The 14,774-nt window shown below is 38.5% G+C and overlaps 1 long non-coding RNA gene across 1 annotated transcript; it reads left to right on the top strand.

Moving 5' to 3' along the window:
* Positions 1 to 778: 778 nt before the first annotated feature.
* LOC308392052 lies at positions 779 to 7,092 on the top strand. Its single transcript, XR_013970752.1, has 5 exons — positions 779 to 805; positions 2,238 to 2,386; positions 3,440 to 3,507; positions 4,545 to 6,690; positions 6,797 to 7,092. It is a non-coding gene; the product is annotated as an uncharacterized lncRNA (long non-coding RNA).
* Positions 7,093 to 14,774: the final 7,682 nt, after the last annotated feature.

Raw genomic sequence — 14,774 nt, 5'->3', positions numbered from 1 at the left:
TTATTCTAAAGACACTTCTTCAGCTGAGAGTCAGAGAGTAGAAACACACACGCTGCAGTTTTTACTTGCAAGGGCGGTCACAGAGCTCTCACACCAGAGTGGGGGCCCTTTTGTTTTAAAATATTAATTCATGAGCTGCAGCTCGTTTGCTTAACTGACAGTCGTAGCTCTCAATTCTGCTGGTCGTTCAGTCAAACTGCTTCTGAGATCTATACAGAACTATAACACTACAAAGAGTGTGTGAGCATCACTGTCATGCTGCATTCTGTTTAAACCTGCTGATGGCAGCTTAAAAGTAAAATTTAAACTCTTTTTTTCAGACTCATTGTGGTTCACCCAGAACATTACAATGGTGTTTTGCAGAGTGTACACTAATATTGACTCACCCCAGCTCTAAAGTAGACCTTATGAAGGCAATATAACACTTTTCAGTTTGCCCACAAAGCACTTAAGAACATCCAGAGTGTTCCTGCAATGACGACAGTGATTTCAGAGAAACAAAACTGAAAGTCAGAGTGTTGTACATTAAGGTTTCCTGGTTTGAGTGCTGAGAGCTTGTAAACATGTAATGTCTGTTTTTTTTTTTTACTGAAATAAAGTCCTACATAGTAGATACGCCTTCAGTGGTTAGCAGAAGTGATCACATAACACACACAGCGCTGTTTAGAAAGCTGTGAGAGTTGTGAAAAAACCAGGAAGGAGGGGAGGAGTTAGGCTGACCACATGATCAGGAATCCTCATAAATTCTGTCCGACCTCCCAAAACTGCCCTTTTTGATCAGCGCATCAGCTCTGCTACCTCGAAGGTAAGTTTCTTTGTTTATTTGAATCTTTTCTTTGAATTATAATCCAGTCACAAGAAGGAATAATCTGACTTATTCCTTCTTGTGACTATAATTACTAGAGAAATGTCACAAGGGTTAAAGATACAAATAAGAGTTTGTGGGGCAGCTCAGACAGTCGGATGAAAAAAAAAAACCGTGGCTGAATCAGCACAAAACACTCAGGGTTAAAGCTATTAGACAAAAAGAAGCCAAACTATTAATGTAAATGTGTTAGTTTTTCATACATCTATAAATCTCTCTATATGTCTATATGAATACAGAGCTCTGTCCCTCTGTCACGATCTCTTGGTGAGTGCAGATCGTGTGAGGTTTGTACGAGGACCCAAACATAGACCGCAGGAGACAAGGTAGTGGTTAACTAAGGGCGTGCTGTTTATTTAGGCAGATTTTCAAAATGTGAACTCAGACAGGAAAAATCCAAAATAACAAAAAACTAAACCGAGAAACACCTAAACTGTGAGAACTAAATAAGTAAACACAAAAGTTGGAACACTAGAAAAATCTTGGAGGCAACACGGAAACACGAGGAGGGATTCACTGGAAGAAACACAGACAACTCCCGGGAGGAACATAACACACCGACGAAGACCAAGGCAAAACTGACACAATAAATACACACAAGAGGGTGATCGGGGAAGTGGAAACACATGGGGGGAACAGCTGGGACAAATTAAAGGTGACGAGACAGAGCGACGCAAAGCAGAACACATTGAACATGGGACGCAAGACTGTCAAAATAAAACAGGAAACACACAGGCTTGACACAGCAGCCGGCGTGAACAGGGAGGGAAAAGATGAAACACGAGGAGAGGAGCAGGGCAAGACAGGTGAGACTAAACACGGTGACACGACTAAGACACAGAGCGGGCAAAAAGAGATGAAAACATGGAGACACAAGACACACGGAGGGGCGAGAGACAAATGCAAACACACGGGGAGGAGACAAACACACAAGAGAAACCTCAGGGAATAAATCATAATAAAGGAAAAACCAAAAATCTCAATACAAATATGATACAAAGAGCAACATGCAATAAGCTCAGGATGCTCCTGACACCCTCTCTCATATAGATGTACGGACTACTCAGTATTTGGGTAAAACTACATTACATTTTGAATATGAATGGCACAACATGACTGCGTCATTTATATTCCCAACAAGTCATCTCACGGCATTCAGTTTCTTTTGTGTAAGACCTTAAGAGGAACAGAAAGTTGAGTCAGGAAACTTCTGTAAAACTGCAGGGTGGTAACCTGCTTGGACATGCAAACAACAGTGAATGATGCAAAACAACGAGGTGTGTCTGTCATGATATGGGGCTAGCAGCTTTCAGCGTCATTCAAAGTGCTGTAAGACTGTAATATTGTAACATGTAATATTGTTTTTTCTCAGGTTGAAGTCATCACATCAGCGTCCACTGAATGCACAGTCAATCAACTGTGTATCTCAGTGTATACCATCTATACCAACACCAAGTTAATGAAACTGATGTTGCTTGACCTCAAAGTCAATTCAGCATGTACCCTTGGGATCCACAAAAGGCAAGAATCTTATAACAGTTTGGATATTAACTATAACTGTTTCTAAATAGTATGCAGATCATAGGTATTGCAAAAATTGCAAAGAGAATGGGTATGAAAAATCTATAGTAAAACAAAAGCCTGAATGTTTGTCAAAAAGATGGAAAATTGTATGAAGTCCTCTTTGGGTGGGTGACTATAACCTACTCACGGTGGCTCTGGAGGAATAGATCCACCCAGAGGGAGCAGAGAGGCTTTTCCTAGATTGAACTAACTGTAAGAACCTCAAGTTCCTTCACTTGCCAAGAAGCTAAACCCAAGACAAGCCAGGTGGGCTCATCTTTAATATATTTAATTTCACATGTCATATTGACCATGCTGTAAGAACACAAAACCTGATGGTTCTTCCAGCCTGCTGCTTTGTGGAAGTCGTTACCTGGAAGAATGAGGAGAAGGTCAGGCAGACTCTGAGGTGTCTGTCAGGAAGAATGCAAAACTTTCTTTGATGGACTTTGATGGACTTACAGCAGACCATTAAAACTGAGGTTAAATATTCAGCCTCACCGATTTGTTCAAGTACTCGGCTGTGCCTCATTACAAATTTGAGGTTCTCGCACTTTTCTACACTGCAGTTCGCAGTTCAAGTTAAAATATCCTTCTTCTTTCTTTTGGAACACATTTAGCTTTATCTATTCAAATAACTGACAAAGCATTAAAGCACACCCACACAGGTTTTTCTCGTGATGATGTCAGGGATTTCAGAGAAACAAAACAGAAAGTGAGAGTGTTGTACATTATTGTTTCCTGGTTCAGGTGATAAGATCATAGGTATTGGGAGAGTTTTTCCTCTGTATACCACCACAGTGAATTAAAGCAATCAAGATGTGGTTGAAGTTCAGACGTTTAGCATTAATTTAAGGTGTTTAACAGAAGTATTGCATAACCAGAATTGCAGTCTTTTTTTACACTTTGTTATAAAATTACAAAGTTTTTTCTTACTTTTTGATCTGTTTTCATAGACTGCATTTCCTCAAATCAAGTTGAAAATAATCTCAAATCTTTGTCTTTTTTCAGGCCGAAAAGGCAAATGAGAAAGATGAGAAAGCTGGCACGTTACAGCTGCGAGGCTGTTCGCACCAAAGGTGGGTTGGAAGTGAAAAATCTAATGTAGTGTACTATTTTAAAAAACAACCGTAAAGTCAAAGTTTTTCTGGGTGTTTGGGTGTTCTAGTGGAGCGTATTATTACATGATTTACATGTTACATGCAGCCCTAGTTTTATATATAATATATATCACAGGTTCTGGTTAACAAACTGCTTCTGAATGTCACGTAGAAAGAGACAGGCGACTCAGTCGCAGACTCGGTTTGGCAGTTCAGTTCGTTTACAGTGAGTGAGCAAATGTGCCAGGGAGTTAGTGGTCCAAGGGGGTCCAACCTGTCCAATATTTACAGTGCTCTCAACCACACCACTGGTGGGGTCCAAAACCTGTGCACAGAGATACTGGGAGGTCAGGCAAAGCACAACGAGGGACAATGTCACACAAACACAGAGAAACGATAGTCAGGGTTGCAGTTCAACGATCCAGCGAAGACAGGATTCAACCTCAGCTTAATAGTGGTCTTATCAGCCAGGTGGTCAGGAACAGGTGGAGCCTCACAGGTGCGCACAATCAAAGGCGGGATGAGAGACGAGCCCAAGGACCCGGGGCAAAACACCAGACACAGAGAGCAGAGAAACCGAACCCCTGACACTGAAAATGTCTCTGTGGGACCAGAATCATTTTGTTTTTACATTTTGAAGTTGTGAGCAACATTTAATTACATAGAGAGACAAATTATTTTGAAAATTAAGCCAAATCTTATTTTGAATTTGACTCCAGCAAATTATTGTGTCTGCACTCAAGCAACTTGTTTTTTTCTTGTCCAATGAGAAGCTTTGTTTTGTTTTGTAATAGTACAAACATAGTAAAAATAGATTTTGTTTTTCAGTTTAATATCATTGGATTGTGTTTTTATTTATTTCCAAAGTGTTTTAACCTTTCGGGAAATGTTGCTTAACGTGGTCGTTGCTGCATTGTGACATCTCTTTTGTCATTTGGACAAATCAACCTTTGAATTCCAGTTTCTAGCAGCTGTGAATGTTCTCATCACGCCTTTTTTGTCCTCTCTTTCTTTAGTGAAGAGATCTGCACCCTGGCACCAGAAAATAGAAGATAAGTTCAAATTCACTTTCAAATACAAGTTATATAAATTTAAAAAATCAACCCAGATCAGCACCTTTGCTAGCAAAAAAGCGCAACAATTATATTTTGGAAATCTTTTACAAAAATCATTTGCAAATGGCAAAAAGTTTGAATTCAAAATTAAAGAAGCTGAAAACTCTACCCATAAAAATGGCCATAATAATCTTCTTGTATCCAAAAATAGTCACTTTCTCAAAAGAAAGTTGTCATTTCCGGATGATCTTGCTGTTAAACCAAAAAGAAATCCTGCCTATCCAAACTCTATCAATCCTTTCCGTTCAAAGATTCTCCACATATCTGGTAATCAAATTTTTTTTTTATCCGAAATTTTCAATACACACAATTTTTCCGAGACGTTGACAGCAGCCGAAGCAAAACATCAAAATAAAATTCTACCAAATTTACACCACAACAAATGTAATACTTGTAGTACGGAAGAGCAGCAAAAAATGAAGCTGTTTAAGGATGAAAGTGAATCGATTTGTCAACAGAATAAAAATAAAGAGAAATTTTATCATTCAATCAAAGAAATGCAGAAAACAATTCCAGAAAAAATTCCAAGTGTTGATGCAAACAGATTTTTTCCATTCCTCAAAGAGTACCTTCAGATTCATGGACATAAGCAGTATGCATTTGTTATTGTTGCCATGAAACATAGTAAAAATATCATTGTTTCTCCAGCATTTGAGCCAGATTATGAAAAAAAGGAAATTCCTGGAAAAATAAAGCACAGCGAGCCTCGTTTATGTGAAGCTTTTGAACCTTTTTTGCAACAAAATGGAAATTTAGTGGAGACTATTCTGATTTATACATTCAATAGTCCATGTTTAGGTTGTACTTCTCTACTTCTCGAAAAAGCTTATCTCTGGCGCTGTAAATATGGATTTTCCACAACTGTAGCATTCACACAATTTTACGGATTAAGTGGACAAAATTGTTTCCAAACTCTCACCTACTCATCTCCCAACATGTTAGGTCCATGCGGTGTGTTTTATGAAGACAGTCAAAGATGTAAGCGTGATCACTTCAAACTGAAGTCTTTCACAGTCAGCAGTAAAATCTTCCAATATATCACAGAACTTAGTGAAAAAGAAGAAAGACGCAGCTTCCATAAGAAAATAAAATCCTATGTGTCTGTGCTGAAAACACTGGCAAAAAACTCCTTTTGTTCACGTGAAACACATTTACAACGTGGAGAAAACACAATTTATTCTTTCGTATTTCCCCCAATGATCCAAGATGCATGTAGAGACAGTCTTTTAAGGGACTGGTTAGTACTGGTGAACGACAATGCCATGTCAAACATGAGACAAAAAATAACCCTGAATTTTAATGTTGGGTTAGTTGAAATTATTAACCAAAATCTTAAGTCCTCTTGTGGGAACAACAGACCTCTAAAGCTTTGCCACATCCCTCTGAATCTGCAATGATTGAGACGACTCTAAATCAATTATAATTAAAAGAATTTTATGTGTCTGTGCTGAAAATAATGCAAAAATTATCCTTTTGTCCACATGAAACACATTTACAACGTGGAGAAAACACAATTTCTCTTTCATATTTCCCCCAATGATCCAAGATGAATGTAGAGACAGTCTTTTAAGGGACTGGTGTGAACTGGTGAACGACAGTGAAACATTAGAGAAAAAACACATGAATTCCAATTTCATAATAGTTGTGGGAACAATAGTCCCTCTAATTTATGAAATTATATATCTATAAATCTAGAATTGGATGTATAATAAATAATGTATATTCATTTATTCTAAATAAATGAAAAAAATTAAAAACATTTTTTTTAAAATATTAAATTATATATCATAAGATATATAATTTAATAGATATTTATATACGTCCAGAGTAACAGCCGTAGACTGCAGTTTGCCGCCTGTCAGGTAGTCAGTAATCCAGGGGAGCTGAACTCTGAGAGCAAACAGCCTGGTGACTGTAGCGTGCCGAGGGGCTCACGTGGATCTGTGGCTGACTCTGGAGCTGAGACTGGAGGTGTTCAACGAGGACTCCTACGAGGTAGCAGAGCTGATGCGCTGATCATTAATGGCTGAGGCTGCTCACACCAAAGGTGGGTTAATGAGTTATAAACTGTAATAATATCTTGTAGCTTGGAACAGAAAAATCTCATCTTTGTTCTCTGTCTTGCTGCCTCCTCCTGTTGGTTTGTGTGTTAGTGAGTGGCAGGATTCTCCAGTCCAGTGAGCACAGCTCCATCAGCTGGTGGAGTTCAGTCAACAGACCTGCTCTCAACAACCAGCAGTGTGCTCAAACATCGGTTTCTCCTCCATCCTGCACGATGTTTTACACTCCAGAAGCAGTAAATCAGGATTACATCACCTCTCTGTAGAAGGAAACTCTCCTAGTGTCCTTAATTTGGATTCTTGTCTCCTTCTCAGTTCCTTCCTGGTGTGTGTGCTGGACTGGATCCTCTGGCTCTGTGCCATCTTTTACTTATAATAAAAATCATTGAAACTTGTGTCACTCGTCTGAGTCTGCATTTAAATCCATGTGTTCTTGTTCTCTGTGTCAAAGATGTGAGCCACAACCACAAACCAAACTAAATTTAGTAAAGGTGAACATTTCAAAGGGAACAGGTTTTAAAACCAAACAAAAATCCAAATTCCAGTAAAACAACAAATCTGCTAGTAACAGATACATTAATGAATTTGTAACTTATAAAAATTAGCTTGTTAATTATGAAAAAAGTCCAGCACTCCTGCAAAGTTCAATTTTTGAGCTCACAATAATAAAAACCTTCCAAATGTTATATAGTTACATTTCACAATAAAGGTATAAGACAAACCCAGCATCAGCGCTGTCAAATCTAATTAGTTCCCAGAACCCAAAAAAATTATGCAAACTCAATGCCTCAAAAAAACTAAGGCTTACTTAAAATGACTAAGTTAGGGCAACTTATTCATTCTAAACTACCCCATACTAGCAATTTATTACAAAGCAGCTGGTGCCTCCTGTTGGACACGAGACCACATCAATTGTTCTCAAACTTTTTACATCATTCCCCACATGTCAGAAAGAAATATTTTCACTCCCCATCTAAACAAAACAATGATAGAAAAGGCTAGCAGCAACTTTATTTAGATAATAAACTTATTCACAATAATTCCTTCACTAATTTTTGTTTTCAATAAACAACTTTCATTTCAAAAAACTATTTGTAATTTTTGTCACTAGACTACTTCATTAGTCTGCGCCACTTAAAGTTAAACAGAATGTGAACATTGCCAGACGTCTTCATGCATTCTTAATCATACAGCTAAGTAAATCTCCAGAAGATAATTCTGTTCATCTGGACGCAGTGTTTTCAGTGGGAGAAACATTTCGTCACTCATCCAGGTGACTTCTTCAGTCTCAGCTGACTGCAGGTTTCCCAAATCTTATAAACAGGACATTTGCATAATGACTGAAACCAGCCCACTGAAGGAACAATGGGCTGGGAGGTCAGTTCCTTCATCTTAATTATGCAAATTCTTGTGACCATTGATCAACAATCACTGATCAATGGCCATGAGTACCATTAACAGAAAGTTCACCCCACTTTGCAGTTATGTATTTGTAAAAAATGTTTGGAATCATGTATGATTTTCATTCCACTTCTCACGTGTGCACCACTTTGTGTTGGTCTTTCACGTGGAATTCCAATAAAATTGATTGATGTTTGTGGCTGTAATGTGACAAAATGTGTTAAAGTTCAAGGGGGCCGAATACTTTTGCAAGCCACTACATATAATATATAAGTTCAAACACACTCAAGGTATGCAGCAGGGCAATGATTCGAGTCCACTTCTGAATTACCTCAACAAAACAAAACATAAATAAATACATTAATAAAAAAAAAATACAATTAAAAAACAGACAAACAAAGGATTTGGAGAGGCCTAGCCAAAGTATATTCTAAAATACTGGTGGTAAAATGAAAATATATAGGGAAGAATTTAAAGTAAGAGTTTAGCAAAGACAAAGTGGGTGTACAGTCTGTTGTTGGTGTAACAACAGAGGAATAAATCAGCTGAGCCTGTCGATCTTCAGGACCAGCAACCTATACACATCTGTTTGGCTCTCTGAGGTAATGCAGAGCTCAGATGGAGCCAGTGTGGGTGAAGGGAATAGCCCAGCTTTAACAAACTTGGTGTTTAGGTGTGTTCCTTGGATCCACTGATAACATAATCAAAAACCTGTGCATCCTTACAAGTCAAATCTTACCAGTCACACCTGTTAACGGTAGCTCTTCCATATATCGGTGCATTTACTAATCAAACGGGTTAATGAGGGGTCTGGACAGTAGGCCTCAAGTGACTCTTATACTTAAAAGGCTGGTGTAATCGGTAAGAGTTATTTATATAAATAAAGATTACTACTCAGATTTCTTGTCCTATTTCACAGAAGTCCACAATGTCCATAATTTAGACTTTAATTACAGGATATTTTATTAGAGCAACTTAGTAAGGGCAAAGAAAACTCAAAATCAAATAATAATAATCAGAAAACAATAATAAAGTCAGCTGAATCGTTTTATGGGAGAGTGGACCTGGCAATCTCTCTTTGTCCATTTTGAATTGAGCTTTATAAGTTTTCATAATTTGGAATTCTGTTGCTGTTTACCTGTTTGGACTTTTGAAGTAAATATTGAGAAACTATCAAGGAGCGGAGCGTCAAGCTAAGGCTCCATTTGCAGGAAACCTACATTAGTCAAAAAACTGTAAGTTTTAAATTGCTTTGCCCTTTTACAATTTGCTGAGGTGCATGTGTATTGATTAGTTTGGAATTTTGCTGCCCATGGATGAAGTCAAAGGAGCTTGCAAAGAAAAGCGTCTGGACTTCTTTAAGTTACTTGAAGACGTTTCACCTCTCATCCGAGAAGCTTCTTCAGTTCTAAGGTCAAATGGTGGAGAGTCCCAGATATAAACCTAGTGGGAGTATCCCCAAGCAGAGGGACAAAAGGACCACCTGATGATCCTCTTAGCGATTAGAGGATCATCAGGGGGTCCTTTTGTCCAACCGTCTTAGCTGTGGGCAAAAAGATGACAGTCAATAAAATTCTAAAAGATAATTTATTGACAAATAATCAAAAGATAAAAGATAAAACAGTCCAGTGTCCCATTTATGAATCAAGTAAAACGCACAGTCCCAAGGCCAGAGCCAGCTATGCCACACTGCCAGTTGCACTCCACGTGTTGAACCTCAACAGGGTTAGAAGTTGTCTTCTGAGACCCACCACCCTGCAAGTATATAGCCAGTGGTCACTCCAGCCTCTGTGTGGCATATAATAGGCCCTGGCCTGCACAGAGAGACAAAATGACACATTCACTACAGAATTCATAGCGCAAAACCCATCCAGCCCAAACATATCAGATTTCATCACATTACATACCTGCACAGAGAGACAAAGCACAGCAGTGTTTGTAGTGTGGGCTATAAGTAGACCAGTGTATCAGTGCAGTCAAGTACACCTGCCTCTAATTAGTCCAACCCCATTACAGCCATTGGCTCACCAAAAATGTGACACACACACACAACCACTCCCAACCCAGTGCAACTTCACACAACAATATGGAGCTGAATTAACACAGGCACATTAGTCTACCATGTTACAAATACAAAGAACCATGAGCTGTGTTGTGTGACTGCTAGGCCAGCTCTCTTTCGGCCATGCCGGAAGGAGCTGTGCATTTTATAGCTTTATAGACTCTACAATAATGTCATAAATGAAATGCAGTGAATTGATTGCTTTAAAATATCAACTTAAGCTCTCAAAAGTCAACAAAAAGCATAAAATATATAACATAAACTAACTGTTAACTTCTTCAACAGGTTTGACCAGCCCACAACCCCCACCCCCCCTCACCTCCAATCATCTCCCAGTGTCACAGTGGAACAGGTCAGGATACAGGTCAAATACAACAAGCTGAAAGTCAGTGATGCTGCTCGGTTTGCAGTCCTGAATATCACGGCACAAGCAGGATTCACTGCACTGTTAATGTGAGCTGTGTTATATTGCTGCCTCTGTTCGGTGGTGTCGAGCCAAACGGACTTTAACGTGTGTTTGAACGAGCTGACGGTTCACTCGTTAAGCTGAAAGAAAGATGCTTTAATCACAGCAGTCACACATGTGTCCACTGCACCATCTGGAACTCTTCTTGTTTAGCACTCGTAATAACACAAACACTAAATCCTGCTTCTCTTGTCCTGTTTTGTAGCAGTGTGTACACCTGAGACTGTCACCTGTCTGTCTGTCCTGCACTCTCTCTCTTTTTCTTTCTCTCTGATTGTGGAATAAAAGTATGAACATGTGTTTATAAGTTACACTTGTGTTTGAATCCTGCAGCTTATCACACATTTGATTTCCATGTGTGACAACTGCAAGTGTCCAGAGTGAGGACAGACTGAGGGACCCACTGCTGCACATCATCTGTGAGGCTTTGCAGCCCTGATGATCCACCAGGACAAACTCGGCAGTGTGTGAGGAAGAGGAGGAGGAAGAGCCAGCAGCAGCTGACAGATGGAGAGAATAGACAGACTGTTCCCTGTTTGTGAAGGACTGCTAGGAAAGTTTAACAGAACTGTCTGTCCTGAATCAGTCTCATTAAGTAATATTAATATAATTATATCAGTGTTTTCAGTGTGGGAGAAAAATATCAAAATCCAAAAAACAAAAGACAAAAAAACAAACAAAGAAAAAACATACTGTGTACAAACAAGCTCTCATAAATTTTATTTAAAAAGCAGACTTCTGTTACTACTCAGTAAGATATAAACTTATGATCACATTCAGTGTCTGACAAAAACAAAAAAAGGAAGAATTTTCCAAGCTCAGGTGTAAATCCAGTCATTTAAGGTCACACGTTTTCACAGCTTTGCCATAATCAAAGTTTAACATTCAGAAACCTAAAGTCTGTATCAGCAGCAGAATGGAGCTAAAAATAAATGTTTGTTTCACTTCTATGAAGCTTTGAGTATTTTGGATCAGTAGCACTGCTGTGTTTGTTGCATCATATTGCTGTGACTGTTTATTTGCTTTATATATTCTGAGCTAAGTTGATCTATAGTGTTACATCATATTCTATAAGGATGTTATGTGTTTGTAGACTTTCTGCCCAGTTTGACCCATTTAGCAGACGTCAGCCTGTTTAAGGCTCTGATGTCTATTCTGTGTGACTTACAGCAGTTATGACATGGTCTGATTTTCTCACCCAATAAAGGAATATTTCATATATCAGTCTACTCTTCATTCTATCAGACACAGTTATCACAGCTCGTACATTTGCTTTTTACACATATATGTAAGCAATGAGCCAAATTTAGTAATGCCAACATATTAAAAGAAAAATATTTGTCTCTTATATATGATACATATATATATACACTGTCAAAGATACTTGTCTTTGAGTGAAGATTTAAGGTGATAAGACATGTAAATAACTGCAACTTGAATCTTTACTGAAGCTCAGTGTTTGACACAGAGTTCAAACTCACTGCTGTAATAGCTAATAATGATTAATATAATATTGGCCATATTATATTTACATTACCACAGTGAGATGACTTTAGTCTCATGAACAACATTAGCTAATTGTTATTTACTAGCTAATCTTAAAATGACTGTTCAGCACAGAAATGAAGAATAAAGGAGTCGTGGTGAGCCAATCACATGACCACTTAAAGAAAAAGCAACAAGGTGACATATACCAGTTTATAAATTGTGTTGATCGGCCACGTAAAACCAGAGTCATGATAAACAAGATATACGCGGCGCTTTTTCCTCAATAGTTCCGTCACGTTTACTGTCTAAAGACAGCGCAGCGAGACCTCTCTGCTTATGAGCAAAAATTAAAAAACAAAAAAACGGGAAGTTTTAGGAGTGACGGAGAGAGAGAGAGAGAGAGAGAGAGAGCAGAAAGAGAGAGAGAGCGAGTTTTGAGATGTGAGAGATTTGAGGCGACTGCTGTCTCCAGGTAGAAACAGGAGTGATACACCTGCTGCTGTCAGATCTGCAGGTATCAGGCTGTGATGTTCTTCTTTATAGTGGACAGAAATTATTTTTTTGGAGTGGCACAAATAATTTGTGTGCATCTTATTGAATGCAGAACAGCTGATTGTTCTGTAAATAGTTTGAAATGGTTATTAAAAAAATCAAGGTAAAAGGTAAATGGATGCAAATAACTTTGTTTGCAAAACTTGTGCATAGGATTTTAAAATTGACATTTATATTTGCATTTAAAGTTATGAAATATGATCACTAAACATGTTTGTGGTTGTTACAGTAAAAATATAACTTTTTCTACTCTGATTTTATGTTTTTTGTCTGATTTTAGATCAATTGTGTTAATACAGTATGTCAAAATGAAAACATAACTGTAAATTCAGACACGTGAGGTTGTGCTGAAAAGGATGATACCAAACAAAGTAAAATGTGGAGGGAAAATCAAAAGTAGTTAAAAATGGCCAATTATACCCTGGACCCCAGAGGGTTAAACGTTTTTTAAAGTAACGCAATAGTTACTTTTCAAGTAATTAATTACTTCAATTCAATTCAATTCAATTTTATTTATATAGCGCCAAATCACAACAAAAGTCGCCTCAAGGCGCTTCATAGATACAGAGAAAAACCCAACAATCATATGACCCCCTATGAGCAAGCACTTTGGCGACAGTGGGAAGGAAAAACTCCCTTTTAACAGGAAGAAACCTCCGGCAGAACCAGGCTCAGGGAGGGGCGGGGCCATCTGCTGCGACCGGTTGGGGTGAGAGAAGGAAGACAGGATAAAGACATGCTGTGGAAGAGAGACAGAGATTAATAACAGATATGATTCAATGCAGAGAGGTCTATTAATACATAGTGAGTGAGAAAGGTGACTGGAAAGGAAAAACTCAATGCATCATGGGAATCCCCCGGCAGCCTACGTCTATTGCAGCATAACTAAGGGAGGATTCAGGGTCACCTGGTCCAGCCCTGACTATATGCTTTAGCAAAAAGGAAAGTTTGAAGCCTAATCTTGAAAGTAGAGATAGTGTCTGTCTCCTGAATCCAAACTGGAAGCTGGTTCCACAGAAGAGGGGCCTGAAAACTGAAGGCTCTGCCTCCCATTCTACTTTTAAATACTCTAGGAACAACAAGTAGGCCTGCAGAGTGAGAGCGAAGTGCTCTAATAGGGTGATATGGTACTACAAGGTCATTGAGATAAGATGGGGCCTGATTATTTAAGACCTTGTATGTGAGGAGCAGGATTTTGAATTCAATTCTGGATTTAACAGGAAGCCAATGAAGGGAGGCCAAAACAGGAGAAATATGCTCTCTCTTTCTAGTCCCTGTCAGGACTCTTGCTGCAGCATTTTGGATCAGCTGAAGGCTTTTCAGCGAGTTTTTAGGACTTCCTGATAATAATGAATTACAGTCGTCCAGCCTGGAAGTAATAAATGCATGAACTAGTTTTTCAGCGTCACTCTGAGACAGGATATTTCTAATTTTAGAGATGTTGCGCAAATGGAAGAAAGCATACTTTTAGAATATCAGTTACTAACTCAGTTACTTTCTTGAAGAAGTAACTAGTAACTATAATTAATTACTTTTTCAAAGTAACTTGCCCAACACTGCTGAAAAATCACTAAAAACGAGTCAAATATTAAACACATCAAAACGCAGCAGTTCAGTCATATTCAAATTACAACTAATGGCCATAGGAAACTTTTATTAGCTGAGGAAAAAAGGAAATAAAATAAATTATTCAGGGTTTATTTTAAGCTTTTCAAAGTTTCAGTTTTAGTTCAGATTTTTCTTTTTTTTGTTGGAATGTGTTGTTAGTCAAAACTTCGAGACAATTTAAACTTCTGTTATATTGCCAAAGCACCATTCTGATGAAAACACAACATTTGACTCCCAGCTTCTAGTTTCCAGCCCCGTGTTATTTACAGTAGTAACATCTGTAAATACTTCCTCAGGAGGCTGAGGTCTTTTAACATCTGCAGGAAGCTCCTGAGGATGTTTTACCAGTCAGTGGTTGCTGGAGTACTTTTCTATGCTGTGGTGTGCTGGGGGAGCAGCACAGCAAAGAGGGACTCATCCAGGCTGGAGAAACTGATCAGGAGGGCTAGCTCTGTGGTCGGCATGAAGCTGGACACTCTGGTGACAGTGGCAGA

The sequence above is a fragment of the Rhamphochromis sp. 'chilingali' genome (genome assembly GCF_963969265.1).
Source record: "Rhamphochromis sp. 'chilingali' genome assembly, chromosome: 2".
Lineage (NCBI taxonomy): Eukaryota > Metazoa > Chordata > Actinopteri > Cichliformes > Cichlidae > Rhamphochromis > Rhamphochromis sp. 'chilingali'.
The sequence above is the reverse complement of the archived record's forward strand: the minus strand, read 5'-3'. Positions and strand labels throughout refer to the sequence as shown.